The sequence below is a fragment of the Pelodiscus sinensis genome, chromosome 11 (assembly GCF_049634645.1).
Source record: "Pelodiscus sinensis isolate JC-2024 chromosome 11, ASM4963464v1, whole genome shotgun sequence".
In the NCBI taxonomy this organism is placed as follows: Eukaryota; Metazoa; Chordata; order Testudines; family Trionychidae; genus Pelodiscus; species Pelodiscus sinensis.
Window position 1 is genome coordinate 7650989 of NC_134721.1, and position 21240 is coordinate 7672228.

General features: G+C 44.1%; 1 protein-coding gene and 1 long non-coding RNA gene across 2 annotated transcripts in view; both read left to right on the forward strand.

Annotated features, from left to right (window-relative positions):
- Positions 1-21240, forward strand: part of TAFA1 (TAFA chemokine like family member 1) — a 408995-nt gene that overhangs the window by 53816 nt on the left and 333939 nt on the right. The gene's annotated exons all lie outside the window — the stretch shown is intronic.
- Positions 841-21240, forward strand: part of LOC142830908 (uncharacterized) — a 106229-nt gene continuing 85829 nt past the window's right edge. Inside the window, exon 1 of the long non-coding RNA XR_012906443.1 lies at positions 841-1023. This is a non-coding gene — a long non-coding RNA (uncharacterized LOC142830908). The remainder of the gene's footprint in view (positions 1024-21240) is intronic.

Genomic DNA, 21240 nt, shown 5'->3' on the forward strand with positions numbered 1-21240 from the left:
TGCAATTGGAATTTAGAGAAATGTCATTCAAATCCAGTAGACCTCTTTTTGCAAAACACATCCCTTAAATCTTGAAGGAATCTTTTCTGGATTACTTTGACCAGAGAGAGTCAAAAGTTTAAGAGACAATACAGATGGCAAATCATCCTGTGGATCTGGGGGCTATAAAGATATTAACAAGACCCCTGAATATTTTGCAATAAAGCTAATTTCTTATCTCTAGGGACCCTACCAAATATAGAGTTCTCCTGCAATCTAACCCATGGCTAGCTTTTTCAGTTTCTCAGCTGAACCATTTTAGGGCAGATTTAACTCTCTCTGCAGCCCACTGACTAATTGTGTTGGAATAATTAACTGTTGATTTAAATCACTATCCATGAATCAAACACAATAGCTACTCCATCTAGGTAGAGCATAGACCTGTTCTACTAAAGCTTGGGGAGTCAAGCACATTTCAAGTGATTTTGTTACTTTTTCAGAAGAACAGCAACCTCTGCTCTCAAATGTTCATTAGATAATAGTTGTTGGATTTGCAAGAGAAGCCATTAACCAGGTGACCTAGCATGGGGTTTAAGGCTAACCAGCTGTCTGAGGCTAAAGCCATTTGTAAATTAATGGCCAGACATTAACCATGACATTTGAGAAATGCCTGGTCAGTGAACTAAAGAAAGAAAGACTCTTCCAATTTGTCTGTCTGAATGTAATTAAATGCTTCTAGTTTTGCCACAACAAACTGCTAAATTCTCACAGTCCTCTACTGAAAGGGACACCTTAAGTTCATTTCCTAGTTTCAGATAAGGAATCTGTCCAGCTGTCAAGTGTCAGGAACTGTCAGAAGATTCAGCTGTGTGCCTTGATTTCTGAGGATGCAAAGTGTTTGGTGCTTGGATAGTAGTTTGACTGTTTCCTTCCTTGGTGTATTGTGCTTTGTGAATGCTTTTTACTAAGGAACCACTTCACACTACAATGGTTAATTGCTGTTTTTCCAACCCCATGTCTAAGAATCAACAGTCATTTCAGCGGGTAAGTTTAAGGATTGTGATATTATTTAATATACCATTTGGATTTGTCTTGAAGGTACCTTTCAATTGGTCCTTCTGCTCTGTGCTAGTGACTACTGAGAAGAATAACTTGCCATGTGTTTTATTTTTGGGAAGTTGTCTCTATAACCAATGGGGCAACCATACTGTTGTGGAACTGGCTTTGTGAGTCTCTCTATTTTGAAACAGCAAAAATAATATATCGGAAGGTGTTCTGAGGATTAATCAATCTCTGCAAACTAATTTGTGGTAATCAGATGAAAGGCACTATAGACATGCTGGATAGTAGATATGTTACAAACTGGGTTTGATCCTTATATGTTCTTGAACTGCTTGCTCCTTGCTCAGAATGTTTTTGTATTTATCCTACATGGTTGTAAAAAGTCCATTATCACTATATGGAGCTAAACTGTCTCCTCCTCCTACTCTCTTTCACCCATAGTAGCCACAACCAATAAAAGTTGATGTTTGCATGTTCAGCTACCACAAAATGGAGGGGCTGCTATGTAGCGAGCTAGATATAGGTGTTAAACATCTGAAATGTTTCCTCATGTGCTAGAGGTGCATGAAGGATGCTGGTAGGCAAAATTTTGGCCACCAGATCTTGAGATGACATTTATAACATCTGTGTGTTTTAGTCTTGCTTTAGAGGTTCTTTAATGGAGTGTGGTTCTTCTGGAAGGAGCTTTTAGAGAATCCAAAAATCACATATTTGACAAGACCCCCCCCCCCATAGTTATTCAGTTACATATTCAAAATGTTTATGAAGTCCACATCTTAGCAAGAAAATAGGCTTTGTTTGATCCCCAAAATGCACCCAATATTATTGTAGGCAGGCCTTGTGTATGAAGTCTGTTTATCAGATAATTAATTTTACAAGCCAAGGTGTAGTCATCGTTCATAACAAGATCTGGGCCCACATAAAAGAATGAACAACATTTTAGTGCCGTGGGCTGCAGATGGAACAAAAATCTCACCTTAACATTGCAATGAACATAGTAAACGCATTAGGCAACCATAAGATCATCCTTATGGAATTAGTTCCTTCCTAGAGGAGAGCTGTAAAAATGAGAAAAGGGTTAGAAAACTTGTCCTAGGAAGAAAGGTTTAAAAATCAGCATGTTTAGCTTTGAGAAAAGGAGATAGTATATCAAGTGTACTTTGGAAATATGTATTCATCATTGCATAACATTCTATTTTGTGTATGATTCTCACACACAATGCAAATAAAATCTTTTAAATCTCTTCCTCTCTCACTCTCCTTTTCGGGTCACTTCTAAGACACTAGCTAGCCTGCTAGGAGCAAAACTGGAGGTTGGCTTTTTCAGGTCAGCGTCCCATTGGAAGCCCACCGGCAAAGTTCAGGCGTGGTTGCAAGCTTTGGATCAATGGCTCTGGTTTAACACCATTTCTGAGTGGAACATTGTTGCTAACTCTCTCCTCTGTTTACAGCATGTTCCATTTGCAGCAGTGGTAACAAGTTCTCTGGTGATGACCTCCTATGATCCTTTCTCAGAAACCCTTGTAAGTCGCACATTATTACCGCAGAAAAGGAATGTGTCGGCAAAATTTCCTTGCCTCTTGCACTGTTGCTTTTCAGACCTGCCAGCACAGTCTAAATACCCTGCACTGTTAGTTCAGCTTTTCTTTTTTCCCCTTTAGTAGCTATGATTTGTTGCATTGACTCTTGTGAGCAAGGTCGATAATGATGGTGGCTTTTACTAGATCAACAAATAAGCTCTTAGAGCTAGGTTGTGACCTTAGGCACAGCCCTGGGCTGGTGTGTAAGCTGCACCGCTCCAAAAGTCACCCTAGGAGATTTTATGACTCAGGCAACTATCATGTCACAAATTCCTCTCCTGCTTTCTTCTTGCTCTGGGTATTAGCAGGGGGGTAGGAATTTGCTGGCCTTTACCAGGAGCACCCTCACCCCGCCATGTACTGTCCAATAAGTGCCAGGGGAGGGAATCAAGACTCCACTCCTCTCGTCCCTTTTGCTCTCCACTTGCTGGTATCACACACAGGCATGTAGCAGGGGTTCTTGTTTCCTCATACGCTCTTGTGTTGGCGTGTAGGTCAAGTCAGTCTAGCCTTAGATGCTAGAGAGAGGTATTTTTCTAGAACCTATCAGAGATGGATATGGGTTCTAATATATACATATTGGAGAAAAAGAAGATCCTAGTTACAGACCTGACTGGTTAATCTTACAGATGAACCAGGCAACCCAAGAGCGGATGGGGTAAACGGAACTGCTTTGTTGCCCACGCACATTAACCTTAGACCTCCCAACACATGGTTCCAAGTGGCACCAATTACACCCTTTTATTTATTTCAGTATGTTAACTCACCTGTCTATCACTTCTTTCCCTAAAATCTGACTTAGTAATGTTAACTTCCATACAATGAATATTAATAAGCAAGCGATGAATACAATTATACCCGCCCCATCTGTTGTTTACTGGTTTTTAGTTAAATCAGCATTACATACTGTCTGAATCAGCAGCTTATAGGATAGGGGAAAGCGCTTTGACCCTGAAAAAATTTTTAACGAGCAAGTGCAAAGACAAAACAAGACACTGTTTAGTGCGACCGTCTTTCAAGGCTGCCAGGACAAAGAGGGAAAGCATGTTTAAAGGGCAATGCCTGTTGTGGCTAACCCCTTACCATTATCCTGGGCCCTTGATGATTTTTACATATCCCAACCGTTACATAAAAAGTATCACTTTTTCAGGAGGCCTGGTAGGTGTGCAAATATTTGGCCCAACCCAGATGCCCTCAGGAAATTTTATTTGTGTTTTACTTTTTTTCTGCTCTCTTCCATTTCAATGTGAGTCTGTCTGAGTAAGAACTGAGTAACATATGAGCGAATGTCAACATTTGGTCCATTTTCTATCGTGCTCTTAGAGATAGGTACAATATGCAGCTTGGTTGTGTGCAAAAAACACCCTTCCCACACAGTTTTACCAAGTCTTCTTCCTCACACCTGCCTTGGTAATACAACACTGCTATTTTAGTTCTGGGCTCTACCTGAAGGGAGACTGCCAGTGCTGAAGAATTAGTGCCGATGAAGGTTGTGTGATATGGACAAATATCTGCTAGAGATAAAGTTGCTGATTGCTTAGCTTTTGTTTGGGACAGACCAGTGTGAGATTATTAAACCCGAGAAGCTAGTGCACAGATGCATTCTTCCGTCCAGCCTTCAGTTTCTCCAGGCATTCCCAACTTTCGCTACGGTGTACAAATCTGTGCGCTGCAATGTCGTCGTGACAAATATATGAAAGGTATTAGATATAATCATAAATAAATACTGTATGGTGTCTACAAGAGTTCATTCTGTATTCAAGTCATTGCTTTCAACTGAATTTGTACTGATTTTCTGCCTTTCTTCTAGCCCTCCCCTAAGTTGACTTGAACTGTTGTCTTTAATAATGTCCTCAGAATATTAAGAGTGGGTCCATTGACTCTGCTAGGGTACGTCTACACTAGCTCATTCGTTCGATGAGGGCAAGCGAAGTTGCAAATGAAGCCCAGGATTTAAATATCCCGGGCTTCATTTGCATGTTCCCGGGCGCCGCCATTTTCAAATCCCCTTAGTCCGAACTCCATGCCCGCAGCTACACGCGGCACGGAGTAGATAGTTCGAATTAAAGATCCTCGTTGGAATTAAAGATCCTAATTCGAACTACCATTACTCCTCATGGAATTAGGATCTTTAATTCGAACTACCTACTCCGTGCCGCGTGAAGCCGTGGGCACGGAGTTCGGACTAAGGGGGATTTGAAAATGGCGGCGCCCGGGAACATCCAAATGAAGCCCGGGATATTTAAATCGAACTAACAAACTAGTGTAGACATACCCCTACTTTCCTCTTAATGGCAACTGATGGATAATTATTTTTATTTCCATTGGCCAGGATTCTTAAGCTGCCAGGTTGATATCTATATGTTATTTGCATCTATCATGTCAGTTCCCCAAAAGCACAGCTGTTCCAAAAGTTGTCCTCTTATTGTTCCCAAAAGGAAAAGAATGTACAGTATATCAAACACAGCTTGCCCTTTATAGCTTCTTTAAATGACATAAAACATCATTTCTTCCTGATCAGAAACACAGAGGTTAAAATTTAAAAGCTGCGAACACTCACCTCCTATATACATGTCATGAATTATCTGCAGCTTGCAGAATGAAAAGGGTCTTTTTGACAAGACACCCCCATGAATCACAAGACCACAATTACATTCTTGGGGATGGCTCTTTGGATGTTTGAACACATTTCAGAGTTTGCCATTTGGCATTCATATCACGAGTGGCATGAAATTTGTCTGCCATTCAAGTGGCATTGCTTAGTTACTGTTAGATACCTACAGTCTGGTTTGCAAAAATACATCAACCTTCTTTACATATACAAAGATCCCAGTTTGTAGATTATTAATGCAAAATTTCCATTGCCTTCAGTAGGAGTTTTATCTTTGTTTGGCTTGCCATATCTGGGATGTATGTGAACATTCGACTTTTTTTTTTTTTTTACTTTTTTACTATTACAACAATATATCGCAGCTGAGCATTTTACATATGCTACAATCAAGTCTACTGACCAGAGCGGGGCAAAAAGTTCAAGCTGCCAGGCTTAATTAAGCCTCCTTATTATTTTGACTACATTATACAGTTATCAAGTGATTGGCTGAGGCCTGCTTCTATAAGGGGTTGAGCTGTTTCTCTGTGGAGCTGAGAGCTGGGTCTACAAGGGAGACTTAGACTCAGCCTTCCAAAATCTAACATTTAGGCACCTTGCTGCCAGAAGGTCCCCATAGCTCTGAATTAGGTTTCCAATCCCCTGTGACTTGTTGGAAAAATGAGATGCCTGAGAAGGGGCTCTACAAAGCTCAGCGCACTGAATGGTGAGCTGCTGGAGCTAGTCCAGAGGCAATGCCAAGGAGAGGGGTAAGGTCTAGGCCCCACCTGCCCCAAAGGGAGTTAGATGGCTAAGTCTGGGGTCAAAGGAAAGTGCCTAGTGCCATTCAGACTTCTCAGCCATCAACCCCGTCCTGGAATTAGGTGCCTAAGTTCTTTCATGCGAAGTACGATACAGGTGGCATCTCTTCCATGTAACACATCTTCCAAGGGAGATGGAGGTTAGGTCCATCAATGCTTTTTAGCCAGGATGGGAAGGAATGGTGTCCCTAGCCTCTCATTGTCAGAGGCTGGGAATGGATGATCGGAGAGGGATCGCTTGATGATTCCCTGTTCTGTTTACTCCCTCTGGGGCACCTGGCATTGGCCACTGTGGGAAGACAGGACACTGGGCTAGATGGACCTTTGGTCTGACCTAGTGTGGCTGTTCTTGTGGATTAAGGTACTAACCTCTGTGGGAGCACCAAGTTTGAGTCCCCTCTCCCTGATGTAGAGCACAGATCTGAACTCATGTTTCCTCCATCCCAGGTCAGTGTCCTCATCATGGGACTGTAGGGTATCCTGGGGTAGATAGCCATCAGTTTGTCCCAATGAGACTATTCCTCTATGTATGAAATAGACATTTGGCCAGAGAGAGCGAGCGAGAGAGCGTGAGCGATTTGATAACTCAATGGCTCGGACACTCACCATAGACTTGTGGGGGCTAAGTTCATCTCCCTTACAATAACTTAATTATTTAGACAAAGTGCAATGGCGTCAACAGGAGAGATTGAAGGCCCTCTCTCCCCCCCGAATTCTCTTTTGTCGGGAGACCTCTTGAGAGAGAGGAAATGTGTGTTCAAATCCCTGCCCATTTGTCACTTCCTGCCATATATTTACATTGTAAGCTCATTGTGGCTGGTACCAACTTTTTATTCCTTATTTCTATAGTGCCCAGCACTATAGGGTCTGTGACCTGGATTACTAGGTGCTACAGAAATACAAACAAACCATAATCTTCAGGTGCCTCAATTTTCGTGAATCTGCTCTTCAGCCTTAATAATTTCTTAAAACTTTCAAAATTGACTAAAATTACAGCATTTGGTGATAGTTACTTAGACTTTCATTTCCATTTTCTTTTGTGCATTGGTTAAAAATTGCTTTAAGCATTGTTCTCCGGCAATCCTCTATTTTTTTTTTGAGCTATGCAAGATCAAATGGCTCTATTCTCCCTTGATGGATGCATGTAACTGTCAGGATTATTAAAAGGACTTCATTTTGCTCACCCAGGGGTGAAGAGACCCTTAATAATGATAAATGGATGATAATGATAATGCTTTTAATATTTAGTATACTGAATTAAGAACTGTATTAAAGCTTTCGCATGCTTTTAAAATTGTTGTCATTTAATTCTTTTGTGCTTCTGTGTGTCTGAAATTTCACTTCTGTCTCCTTCATGTCTGTTAGATTCTAGGCCACTGTTGTCTAACTTCAAAATAATTATTCAGTGGAAGGAAAATCAAAGACTGAAATAGCTTTTCTGAATTTTTGACTAAGATTTTATTGTAATTTGTTACTTTGTGATTTTAATCTTTGTTAAAAATTACATATACTGTGTGCATCCACAGTGTACATATATTTAATAAAATTAGTGTTTAATTTTACAGGTACAGGGCTGCGTGTCTACCTTTATGTGTACACACAGCTATTCTGTTTGAGGTCATGTTGGTGTGTAAACTATGGACCCATGTTATAAATTGCATTTGATCACCTCACCTGCATTCTGCTCAATAGTCCCTTTTTCCTTGGACTACAGCTAATATTTGAAATACCTCAACAAGTTTCAAACAGCTGCTATATTTCTGAAAATAAACCAGTCCCATTTTCCCCTTCAATAAAGAAAGTTGGATTGAATTTTTTTTGGTTTGGGATGCAAGCTGCATCGGTGTTGGATTCAGGGTTAAGATGCAATATTGTATGTTTCGTCTAGATGAGCAATATGTTTTCTATACTACGGGAGCAGGGTCTCCTTTCCAAAGCAATAAGACATTTTATTTTAACTGCAGAAGAATCACTGATTCCCAGAAATAAAGGTATGATAATGCAACTTCCATTTCAAATCATTTTAAGAAGATTATCAAAGGGCTTCGTTATAATCTTCCTCTCCCACTGAATTTCTGCAAGTTGAGTCTTGTTACTAAATGGGACTAGGTTGATAGCTGGAAGAATATGGAAACTATACAAATAATGAATGTTAAACACTCTGCATGAGGAAAATGGGCTTTGTTTCTGTAGAGTATATGATAAAGCCACTATGGACTTTTTTTTTTTTTTTTTTTTTTTTTTTTTTATGAAAGGCTTTAGGGGCACTCATGACTCACTTCAGCAGGGTCAGAGCTTCTAGGCAGCCCAGGGCCTAGTTGGGGAGGAGAGGCCTGGCAACTGTAGCAGGAGTTAGTCCCACAGCACCTCCCCCTTCCCCTCCCCCTCACTGGTAGCAGTGGGGCAAGTGGCACAATGTGGTCTACTTTGCTTTGCTCGCCTGACGTGTCACACAGGGGAGGGGTGGGACTGTCACTGGTGGGACGTGGAGCAATACGGTCAGAGGAGCAGAGCAAACTGAGGCTGCCTTGCTCCACTCTCCTACCTCCCCCCCTGCAGTTGATGAATACAGGCGAGGGGGGCTCCCCTGGCCCCATTAGTGCTCTGGCCCACATCACTCAGGAGGTTGGGGGAAGAAATGGGGCGGGGGCTGAGAGAGGCCAGACCTGGGATGGAAGGAGCTTGTCCTAGTCCTTTCCTAGTCTGGGGGTGGTTGTTGTGAGGCTGGTGAACCCCTGTGTCTCCCCTTCACCAGTTGCCCTTGGATGAAATATTTATCTAACATTACAGCATACAGATATATACAGAGTGGTTGCCATTCACATTTCAACATTTGGCAACAAATACCACACCAGTACCACTGTTTTCTAACCGAAGTGCCTGGGCCAACAGAGATCTCTGATAATGGCAGTGACTGTTGACAGATGAAGTGGTCACCATAAGAGCTGAAATATGTACACGGCGTGTACGATGATCTTAAGTTATTTACATTCTAGTTGGGCCTAGAAGCTGCAGTGAAGACAAGGAGTTAATTCTGTTCACTGTTGTGGAAACCACGATGAAAACCTTCCCCAAAGAATTTGCAATTTGAAAAATAATGCAAAAAAAGCACGCAGTGATATCTGTCCTAAATGACCTCTCAGCAGATATCCCTGAAGTGGTTGCTCAATGAAGGTGGCCTTTTATTAAATGTGCACTAGCATTGTACATGTAGGGCTGCTTAAAAGTTGTTCTCAGGCAATGAGGTTGGCTAAGAAGATTTCAACCTGCACAATAAAATAGGGAAATACTATAAAATGAAAAGTTGTCTTATAAGGCTACTCAGGGATGTCGTCTTATAGCTTCTTCTCACTTTCGAAATCAAAGAGTTAAACGCAATTTGCAGTCCAGTGCTTGTAGTGGAAATGTGTCTTTTAAGTCACAGTGATTTCTGTGTTTAAAGGGTACAGCTTAATAAAACACAGCTTCTCTTCTGAAACATTCATGTCAAAACTAAACACCTTGGAAATTTTCAAACAAACATCAGATGAACTCACTGTAATTGGCACTCGTGGATTGAATACAAAGCATGTTCCTATTCCAGGACTTGCTTTCTTTTCAAATTCATATCAAGGTATTGGGTGGAGTACATTGAAAACAGTTTAGTGGCAAGGAAAAATAACTGAGTGACAATACCTAGAAGCACTAATTAGCATGTGTCAGCAAGTATGTACATTGTACCTCCGAATAAACATTATCCACTCTGTATAATGTACTAAATCAACCCACTGAGTTCAGCCATGATATTTCGAAACGATATTTCGCATAATTTCTGATCTGAGTCAGAACTTCGGCTCTTTCCAGTCTTGAATCATTTAAAATGTCTTTTGAGTTTAGTCTAAGTAGAGATCACGCCAGGCCACGTGAATAAATGGCGGCTGCATGATCCTGATGTGATTTTTTTTTTTTATCATTTTGTTTCTCTCCCCTGCCTCAACCCTTCCTAGAGGGATTCCTCTGCTGTCTCAGTATCAGAAAGTGACATGTGGGAAGGTCCAAACTGCAAGTGGTAGGGTGTGCAAGTGGTAGGCCAGTTTGAGTAGACCTCCCTGAGCTACTTGTAAGCCAGCTAGCTTGGGTGCAGGAGCAGAGAAGTGGTAACAGTACACATCTCAGGATGGGCTAGCCCTGCAAGTAACTACCTCAGGTTCTGGAAGGGCTTGTAGAGCCCTGGCTCAAGCCTGTGCTACCATGACTTTGCTACTCTGAGTCTCAAGATAGCAACTTAGCCGCAGTCAACATCTGCAGTCCATACCCCATGCGCCTTCCACAGTTTCTCATCTGCACGACGGGTTTGATAGTGTATTTTTACTTCCTATGGGGTGTTGTGAGGATAATACATGGGGCTTCCAGGCAATGTAAGGGGACCATATAACAACCTTAGCTAGACAAGGGACTGAGGTAACAGGCATGAAAATGGAAGAACAGCAGGATGGTGATGCAGTGGAACTGGATGGGTGGCTGGCAATAGTGGAGAGAAGAGGAGAGAGGACATAGGCGATCAAAAGCAAGAAGACAAAGAGGAAAAATGTCAAGGCATGGGGAGATGAGATGGAGACATGGAAAGAGGGAGGAGCAAAAGGGGAAAGTCAAGCTTTCTCAGTGGGGCTACTTCTATACTGCAGGGGTTTTTGCACAAAAACCTGACGAGTGTCCACACCTCAAGCATGTTTTTGCTTATGTAAATTTACAGTGAATCGATAGAACAGAGGGGTTTTTGCAGTATAGATATTCCTCTTTCTAGGAAGAATAACTCCTTTTCGCGCAAGAACTCTTGCGCAAAAAAGTGTGTGTGGATGGGGAAACGGGCTGTCTTGGCACAAATCCCTATCAGAAGAAGCACAGGTGCCCTGGTGGCTGTTCTGTTAATGCAGTCTGGATGCTCTCTTGCACAAAAGCGCATCTGCATGCAAGAGATCTTCTGCAAAAAGCTTCTTGCTCAAGAAGTCTGCAGTGTAGATATAGCCTGGGAGTCCTTGACAAATGAACCTTTCACAATATTGGAATCCTGGAGTTTTATGTCCATGTTGAGACCTCTCTCTTTCTGAAGTGAAGCCTTTAGAAGAAAGCTTTTGAGGGGGGAAAAAAGGTCTTTACATGCATCGGAGCACCATAACAAATTGAATCATAGTGCTGCAGAATGAGACATAAAAGCATTAGGGTTGTCGCTTGGTTTCAGGGCTAGCTCGAAATTAAAGTAGACTTCAAATGCCCAAGCCCAACTATGGTTTAAGTCCTCCAGAGAAAATTCAGATTTTTGTTTTTTAAATTGTTGCTGGTCGGGAAGTGCAGTGGGTTTTTTTTTTTTTTTTTTTTTGTGGCAGGAGACCAGGGATGAAATCTTGATCCTGTTGAAATCAGTGGCCTAAATGCAATTAACTTCCTGGAGGCTAGCTTTTCGTTCATCTATCAAATTTAAAAATAAGGTGTGTTTGGTCTTCTCTTGATGGCTGTGTTAGCACTTACTGTCATATTGGCAGGCACACCCACCTGTGGATCACTATCTGCCATTCAGAAGCTAGAACTGGGAAGGAAGGTATGAATAGAGAATGTACGCACTATAGTGCATTAAGGAGATTGTATCACAGCCACTGGCCATCATGTCTGCTCTCACAACTCACTTCATGTGTGTTGGCCATGGAAGTAAAATTTAGAAGAAACCAAAGCAGCACACAGTCAACCTGTGGAACTCCTTGCCAGAGGATGTTGTGAAGACCAGGACTTGAACAGGGTTCTAAAAAGAACTAGATAGTTCATGGAGGATAGGTCCATCAATGTTTATTAGCCAGGATGGGTAGGAATGGTGGCCCTAGCCTCTGTTTGTCAGAGGCTGGAGAGGGGTGACAGGGCTGGGATCATCTGATGATTACCTGTTCTCTTTATGCTCTCTGGGACACCTGGCATTGGTCACTGTGGGAAGACAGATACTGGACTAGATGGACCTTTGGTCTGACCCAGTGTGGCTGTTTTTATGTTCTTAAACTCACCTTGTCCCAGAGGATCAGCACAAAGTCTGATCCTTCTATTTAAGCCACATTCACAACAGGTCTTAAGAGGGTCTTCAAGTGTAGACTAGCTCCCTTGCACAAACCAGCCCCCTTCCTTTCCAAGTACAAGGCATATTTCGTCAACGTTTCTTCACTATTAAAAACACAGAACGTAGCACTCACACAGTGGCTAGTCATGTCATTCAAGATACATCTACCACCAAGCTGGAATGTGTAATCCCGGTTTGAGAACATTAACTCTGAGCTTGAAGACCTAGGGTATGTCTAGACTACATGCCTCTGCCATCAAAGGTATATAAAATAGGCTACCCCACATAGTCAATGAAGCGGGGATTTAAATATCCCCGGCTTCATTAAAATATAAATGGCCACCGCGCTGTGCCAGCTCAGCTGATCGTCGGCACAGCTCACGAGTAAAGACGTGGAGCGGTTGACTAGGGAAGCCTTTGTTGACTGCTCCTGTAAACTTAGTTTCATGAGGCATAAGGGAGTGGTCGACAAAGGCTTCCCTTGTCGACTGATCCATGTCTTGACTTGCGGGCTGTGCCGACGATCAGCTGTGCCAGCACAGTGTGGTGGCCATTTTTATTTTAATGATGCCGGGGATATTTAAATCCCCGCTTCCTTGACTATGTCAAGTAGCCTGTTTTACATGCCTCTGTCGGCAGAGGCATGTAGTCTAGACATACCCCAAATGTAGGAATCTTGTAGTAGCGTGGTGGGAGGGATTTGCCACCCCAGGTACAGTCTTCTCTGAGACATCGGGCACATGCTTGGGTAGCTTAGCCATCCCTCCTCATGTGTTGCCATACGTACACATCTATGCTAACTTGATCAGAGCTGACCCAGGTATGCCTACCGGAGCTAGACACTACACTGCCAGCTTCACTGCAGACATCCCCTGAATACATCAGATACCTTAGGCTACATCTAGACTGCAAGCCTCTTTAGAAAAAGAGCATCTAGACTACAACCAGTATTTTCAAAAAAGCAAGCTGCTTTTTCGAAAGAGAGCACCCAGGCAGTCTGGATGCTCTCTTTCGAAAAAGCACAATTTGCATTACATTCTTCCTCGTAAAACAAGGTTTTCCGCAGTTGAAAAAACTGTCACATTCTTTTGACTTACTTTCGAAAGAACGCGGCAGCAGTCTAGACGCTGGAGAAGTTTTTTTGAAAAAGGCCACTTTAAAAAAAAACCCACCCTGTAGGCTAGACACACCCTTTTTGACTGGCACAGCATAGGGAACTTGCTCAGAATAGACTAGAATGAACATGACTCTGCTTCAGAGCCGCGCTATTAATCACTCAGGTGCTCAGGAACGGTGCCAGGTATGTTAAGCCACAATTTAAAATTCAATTTGTAAAAGAACCTCATCAGAAATATGCAGGCTTCTGAAATCAATATTTTTTTTTTCTTGGAGTCTCTTCCAAATACTTTTTTTTTTTTTTTTTTTTTCCAGGAAAAAGACATGAGTGAAAAGGAGTTTCTTTATTTCTTGCTAATTTATTTTTAATCAAATCAATGACTATATTAGCTCCATTCTCCTTCCTACTAAGTGAAAATATAAGTTAATATTCTCCCTTATTTTCTTGCACAGAAATTTACCTGGATACCATTTGATGAGGAAATGTAGGGTAACAGTGGAACTTTCAATAGTCTGTTTTGTAGTCTAATTAATAAAATTATGGTCCTTCTGGTATTTAGGTGAAAAAGTGCTCTTGAAGTTTTTATTATTTATCAGTAATTCTACTCTGGAAATTACTATGGAAAAATATCACTTTCTCGGTCAGCAAATCTGTTCTCAGAGTCACATCTGCTGACAATAGTGACAAAATAAGATTTATTCCTGTTGGCCCTGAACATCCAATGCTGCTGAGAAAGTCAGTTAGATTCTGTTCCTTTATGTCTGTCAAAAAAAGAACTGTATCAAATTCCAATCCATTCCAACTCTTCAAGTCCACAGAAGGCAATGGGATAGCATAGGTGTTACAGCAGATCTGAGAGTGTTGATGTGTAAGAAGTAAAGCTCCCAGCTTGGTTCTCAGCTCAAAGTTGGCGTTTTTAAAGCCAGCCTATACGAGGCCACATATTTGATCTGGAAATCACGGAGTGATAATACGCATGACATCCCACAAAGACTTTTTGACAAGTGTCAGAACAGCAACCGAAAAGAATTGTTTCCTTCCATGCTGCCTTTTTATACCCTCTTTCACAGGTCTCCAATCCACCTCTTCCAACATATTTAAATCTCTCCTAAAACTTTATCTGCAAAATATCTTACAAGGAGGAGGAGGATGGGTAATTTCAAAATAAAAAGGGGATCTGAGTCAGTGCAGTGTGTATCGATGTCTCACTAAGTAAGAATATGTGCTTAATATTGCTGCCCCTGTCCTCTTCATCTTTGTGATCTACTTATGACTCTTTTTTGGGGGGGGGAACCACTGCCACACAGTGCGAAGCCCCCCATTGATCCCCGAAGCCGCATCCCTTGGGGAATATGGTGCCATGGTGGGGGGGTGATGATGCGAAGGGATCGGGATTGGGGGTTGGTAATAGACAGGTCTCCCTTAACCCATTGGCAGTCCTGCTCTGGATTGCACAATCGCTCTGGCTGGGGATGGCCTGAGGGTGGGCTGGGAATTGGAGACCCCTGCGTTGGATGCAATGAGTGAAATGCTAGTCTCACTGAAGTCAATGGTCAAGTCATTGACTGAGCCAGGATTTCATGCACTGAGGCTGCTCACTTGCTTACACTGCAGAGGGACAAGGGTGGAGGCAGTCTGGCCTAGCGGTCACAGCTGGGCTGGTATCCACAAGGCAAGGCTAGCCACAAGATGGCAGTCTGTAAGCAGAGGTCAGTGTCATCCCAGAGTCAAGGTCAATAAGCAAAGTTGATGAGGCTGGGGTGTGACATCAGAGATCAAGGTGTGGTCTGGAGTCCCAGCAGGTCAGAAAGTTTTTTTTTTGGGGGGGGGGGATGTACTTTCCAGGGTTAAGTAATGAGATGAAGCCAGTTGGAAGGCTGCAACGGGCCGGCACTTCCTGTGACAACTCATTTCCACGGTGTTCCTGTGAGGTGGCTTTGAATGGCCGCCTGGGGGCAATGTGAGGGTGGCAGCTGGCCCAGGTTTCGTAGAGCTGGCTTCCGGTCCCACGGATCAGTGCATACATTTTCAGCAGGTACGCACGTGGTCGCAGGACGGGGACGTTAAATTGTGAGCAGTGCAGGGCGGGGACTTGTTTTGTCAAGTATCCCTGGACCGTTTTAGGAGCTTGAACTGCAATAAAAATAAAATAACCATCAGCCTTGGGATTGCTTGTTTTGGGCTGTAATTTAATGCCTGTCGTCTCCTGGATATTGTATTTCAGCACGCCACATCGTGACAGTAGGTGTCTCTTCCCATGGTTTGGGGACTCTTTTCCTAAGGTTTTTGTTAAGGCTAAGGTTTTGTCATGGATATTTTTAGTAAAGGTCATGGATAGGTCACAAGCAATAAAGAAAAATTAATGGATGTCCATGACCTGTCCCTGATTTTTACTAATGGGTTTTACTCAGCTGCTGGGTTCCTGTTTGCAGCTCTGGGAGTTTCCCATTACCTTTGGGGGCTCCGAGGTCTCCCACCACCCGTGGCAGCCTGGAGCTCTGGGATTCCCAAACCATCTATGGTGACCTGGGGCTTTGGGGTTCCCCTGCCACCCACAGCAGCCTGGAGCCAAATCTCAGAGGCCCCTGGAAATAACTCATCATAGAGCACTAGAACTGGGAGGGAGTTCTAGTCCAGTCCCTGTCTTCACGGCAGGACCAAGCACCATTGAGATCATCCCTGACAGAAGTCTTTCCAACCTGCTCTGAAGCATCTCCAGTGATGGAGATGACTTTTGCAACCTCCATGGAAAAAAAATCCCCTTAGTTGTTAATGTGTTGAAGTGTGTGTGTGTGTGTGTGTGTGTGTGTGTGTGTGTGTGTGTGTGTGTGTGTGTCCATATATTTGGATCTGTGGGCAGCCCCAGGCAGTCAATTACCTGACTGCAATCACTTCAGCAGGGATTGAGGGCATCTGAGATTATTTTGCTAATGATAACTGGTGTAAAATAAATGAGATTCAAGAAAGCATCTGCCAGCGGCACAGTTTAAGCATTCCACATTTAACTCAGATTAAGAAAACACGAGTCATTTGGAAGAGAGGTGCTTTCCTCCAGACAGTGCTGAATTCCAGTGGTTTGCTTGTGGTGATTCCTTGGCAGTTCAAATAGGCTGCCTTCATGAACAGCTGTGGCCCGGTAGCATTTTCCTGTTTGTGTAGTTTAGAAGAAAATCTGAATGTTACAAGGAAAATAGTTATCAAACAGTTGGCTCTCCTATGCTTTTTTATCCTATAGTTATGCACTATTAAAGAAAAGCAAAACCAAGTACTGCTTTGGACTGTGTGAAATGATCTCCTGTGATGGGTAGATATTTGCATTTAATTCAGTTCTTAGAGTCTAAACCAGGTTTTCAAAATACAGGCAGTCCCCGGGTTATGTACAAGATAGGGACTGTAGGTTTGTTCTTAAGTTGAATCTGTATGTAAGTCGGAACTGGCGTCAGCTGCTGCTGAAACTGATCAGTTTCAACCGCGGCTGAATCTGGATGCCAGTTCTGACTTACATACAGATTCAACTTAAGAAACCCAGGCGTCCCCAAGTCAGCTGCTGCTGAAACTGATCAGCGGCTGATTCCAGGAAGCCTGGGGCAGAGCAACTCTGCCTCGGGCTTCCTGTAGTCAGCCGCTGGTCAGTTTCAGCAGCGGCTGACTTGGGGACGCCTGGGGCAGAGCAGCTGGGGTGCTGCTGGGTTGCTCCAATAGCGCGGTTCCTCGGTGCTACTGGAGCAACCCAGCAGCACCCCAGCTGCTCTGCCCCAGGCGTCCTGATTCAGCCGCTGCTGAAACTGACCAGCAGCAGCTGAATCAGGACGCCTGGGGCAGAGCAGCTGGGGTGCTGCCGGGTTGGTCTGGAGCGGCGCTGCGGGACCAACCCGGCAGCCCCCAGCTGCTCTACCCCAGGAGTAGGCAAGAAAAGCCTGGTCTGCTGGGGGGGGGGCACTAGCTGCACTTCCCCCCCCCCCCCCCTCAGCAGACCAGGGAGACGGGGGTGGTGGGACCAACCAAGTCCTCCACGGCTTTGCTCCATCTCCCTGGTCTGCTGACCTGGGAGACGCGGAGCAAAGCCGCAGAGCACGCGGGCAGCGGGACAGTCCAGGCGCGCCGCGGCTGTCCCACTGCTGGCGTGCTCCGAGGCTTTGCTCCCCATCTCCCTGCAGACCAGGGAGACGGGGAGCAAAGCCTTGGAGCACGCCCGCAGCGGGACAGCCCGGGCGCGCTTGAGCTGTCCCCCTGCGGGCGTGCTCCGTGGCTTTGCTCCCCATCTCCCTGGTCTGCTGGTCGGGAGACGGGGAGCAAAGCCGCGGAGCATGCCCGCAGGGGGACAGCTCAAGCGCGCCTGGGCTGTCCCCCTGCGGGCGTGCTCCGCAGCTTTGCTCCTGTCCCCCTGGTCTACTGGGGGGGTCCAGCAAAACTGCTGGACCCCCCCCAGCAGACCAGGTACACCAGAGCTGTCCAGGCGGCGGCTTTGCTCGGGTGTCCCTGGTCTGCTGGGGAGGGTCCAGCGGCTTTGCTGGACCCTCCCCAGCAGACCAGGGAGACCGGGAGAAGCTTTTCTTGCCCCGGAGGACACGGGTGGCGACCCACTGCCTGTGAGCTCCGGGGCAAGAAAAGCCCCGTTCGTAAGTGCGGATCCGACATAAGTCGGATCCGCGTAAGTCGGGGACTGCCTGTACCTATTCCTGATTGAAAATGCTAATTGGTATGCACATTCTTTTTTTGGTGTGCGCACAATTAGCTCTTGGGTGTGCAAACTACAACAATTATTATTACAACAATGATGACAACAATAATTACAACAATTATTATTGCTATTTTGTGTTCTCCTAGCAGTTAGGAGCCCAGTCATGGACTAGAACCTTCCTGTTCTCCGTGCTGTACAAATGCTGAACAAACAGACTGTCTCTACCCATTTTTTGAGGAGTAACGTTAGTTCGAACCAAGGGGTTTGATTCAAACTAACGCATCCCGGAGCGCATTTCCTGGTTTGAATCAGCTGGCGAGCGGAATAACGCGCGGGCGAGATTATGCTAATGAAGCACAGGATATTTAAATCCCTTCTTCATGAGCAATTTCAGCTGCCTACATTTTCATCCCTAGCTTGATCTAGGGAGCAAGTGTAGACGTACCAAAAAGTTTACAATGTAAAGAGACAAGAGACAACAACTGAATGCAGACCCCGGGATGAGTAAATAGACGCAGCATGATAGGTAGTGGTCCCAGCACACCAGCAGCCCAACCACTGTCAATTTTTGTATAGGCTTCACTGGTGTGCAAGTGGAATTCAGATGCGTTGTTCCCAGATTTGGGACATAATGGTCATAGCACAAACCCACAACTACAGCATATACTTTTGGTGGCAGTCTCCGGAGAAGAGCTGAGTACGGGGCTAGGTTGCCCTGCCAGGCTGGGTTAAGGTAGTGTAAGGCAATTGTATTTGTGCTATCCGCTCCATAAGCTGAAATTATGCAAAGACTAGTATTTAAGCCCTCAAAAATGATGCCTAGGCTTGATTCTGATCCTTTAGCTAGAGGAGAATTTCACCCTAGATAAATACAGCTCTGCATTGCCTAAGGTTGTCAGACCAACACTTTTGATTAGCTTGAAGATTGACAGGAAAATATGACAAAGAAAATAGCCTCTGACGTACATTTTTACAGGCAATACCAAGCTGCATATAATTAGCCTCTCTCTTATGTTTCGATGCACACTCTTAATCTTAAACAGAAGGGGAAAAACCGAGCAGGATTATTTGCTTGGAAATTAGCATTGTCCCCCTTGGCAAAAATATCTAACCATATAAATGTGGAGAGGATGCGACTCATACAAAATCAGAATAAGCTGTTCTGCCGCCACTTAGTTTAGAGCCTGAGATGCAAAAGAAAGTCCAAACCCTGATCAAAACTTCCTTAGAGGACCAATATTAATGCAACACAAACTACTTTTAATAATGGAGAGATACCTCTTATTGTCTCTTATTTATGGGAAAAATGAAAAAAAACCACTTTTTCAAGAGCAATAACGTACTTCAGGGCATGCAGTCATAGTGAAACAGACACATTTCTTGAGTGCTGGATTCATATCCTAGGCACACTTATCTGGTCTTATGGCTGCATATCCAGCAGCATGTCAATTTCTCATTCAGGGCCCACCCAGCAAATGCTGATCTCAGTAATTTACACAAGCAGCGTCAGGTAAGTGTTTTGCCATTAATTACATTTACTCTAAAAATGAGTCCCCTGTGATTTCCACTGTAGCTACAGTGTGAGGGCTGGAAATAGACCTGTTCCTCATAATTCACCATTTCAACGCATTCTAGAAAGATTCTGAAAATCCTTCCTTTGCATCAGACCTCTCTGTTTTTAGAAGATGGAGCGCTATAGTACAGGTAACAATAGGGCACTTCTGCTTATCTTTGGCAACTCTCACCAGGTTTGGCTTTCATGGCTTAAGTGGGGGAGAGTGATTGAAGCAAAGAGAAAGGAAGCTTACGGTGATGGGGTCTATTGCAACACAGCAGATGAAACCTGCCTTTCACTGATTCAGCATACAGTGAGCATTTTTGTTAAGGTGTCACGAAGGATGACCAGTGGGAGATCTTGCATCCTATGCATGCACCAGGAGGTACTATGCCTCCTTGTATAACATATCTAACCTTTACCTCACTGCAACAAGAACTCAGCTTTCTATCGTTTCCTGCAGAATGTCGGCTGCAGTATGCTCTTTTTTGCACGCCTGGGACTTGTCTTCAGTTCTAGTTCAGTAGTTGATTCTCTCCAAGACGCCATGATGTATAGAGTTGGATGGGAAACTGTGTGAAACAAGGACTATCTTCATGTTTTATTTGTATAGTCTCTGACACAGTGGACCTCTGGCTGCTACTGTAATACAAAATACAAGTTGAACCTCTCTAAACCAAGACTCTCTGGTTTGGCAACATCCATGGTCCGGCAGGACCACAGATGTTCCAGGACCAGAGTCCCAGTGGAGGGCTGGTGGCAGGAACCTTGTGGGGGGGACCCAGCTAAGCTGGCTACAGAGGTGGTAGTAACGGGAGCCCTGCCATGGGAATACAGCTAACTTGATGGCAGTGTGTCTGGCACAAGAGCAGGCTGCCGGCAGCAGCAGGGAGGCCGGCAGCGGAGGAGCTGGCAGTCCTGCTGTGGCCACAAGCCTCGCTGGTCCAGTGGCAGGAGGGAGGGGAAGCAGAAGCTGGTTGGGAGGCCAGCAACTGGATCAGGAGCAGCGCTGGCGTGGGTAGCCAGTGGCAGTGGTAGCAGGGGGCCCAGAAATATCCTCCCCTGGTTCAGCAAAACCCCTTGTTTGGGACCGGTCAGGTCCCAAGTGTGCCAAACCAGAGAGGTCCAACCTGTAGAGTAATCAGTTCCATGAGTAAAATTGAGGGGCATTTCAAATTTAAACCCTGATATCAAAAGCCCTTGCTAGAATTATGGAGACATCGGGGTGGGGGGAAAAGGCTTTTCTGCCTTGTAAGAATTTCTCCTGGTACTTTTCCAGTCTCCACTAACTTAAAACAACAAGAACAAACTAAGGGCTATATGGTCTGTGATGTATATTAGCCAATACGTAACCGTCTATAATATAATCCAAGTGAATCACATATTTCTTCTGTAGCCACAGATGTTTAGAAATAATATTTTGTATTAGTGGCTGCTTATATTTAGAGATCATGAGATGAAACACCTTGCTGTAATGTCTCCACACAAGGAACTGGGATAAAGATTGTAATTGGATCCATTAATCTGAATGTCTTAGCTTTTTTTGTAAAATGAACATCTCAAATTTAATGCAACTTTAATAGCTTTTCCTCTCCTCACTTGGGACAAAAGCCATTTGATGTGAGTACATTTTTGAACTTGGAGAATAAGAGAGACATACTGATTTTGAGATTTGCCTTCTCATTCCAAGGATTATATATCCTATAATAGCCCCAGCTGATCTTCCTTGGGATATGCAACATATGGCACAAATTGTCAGGTTCGAGCTTCATAATCCACTGC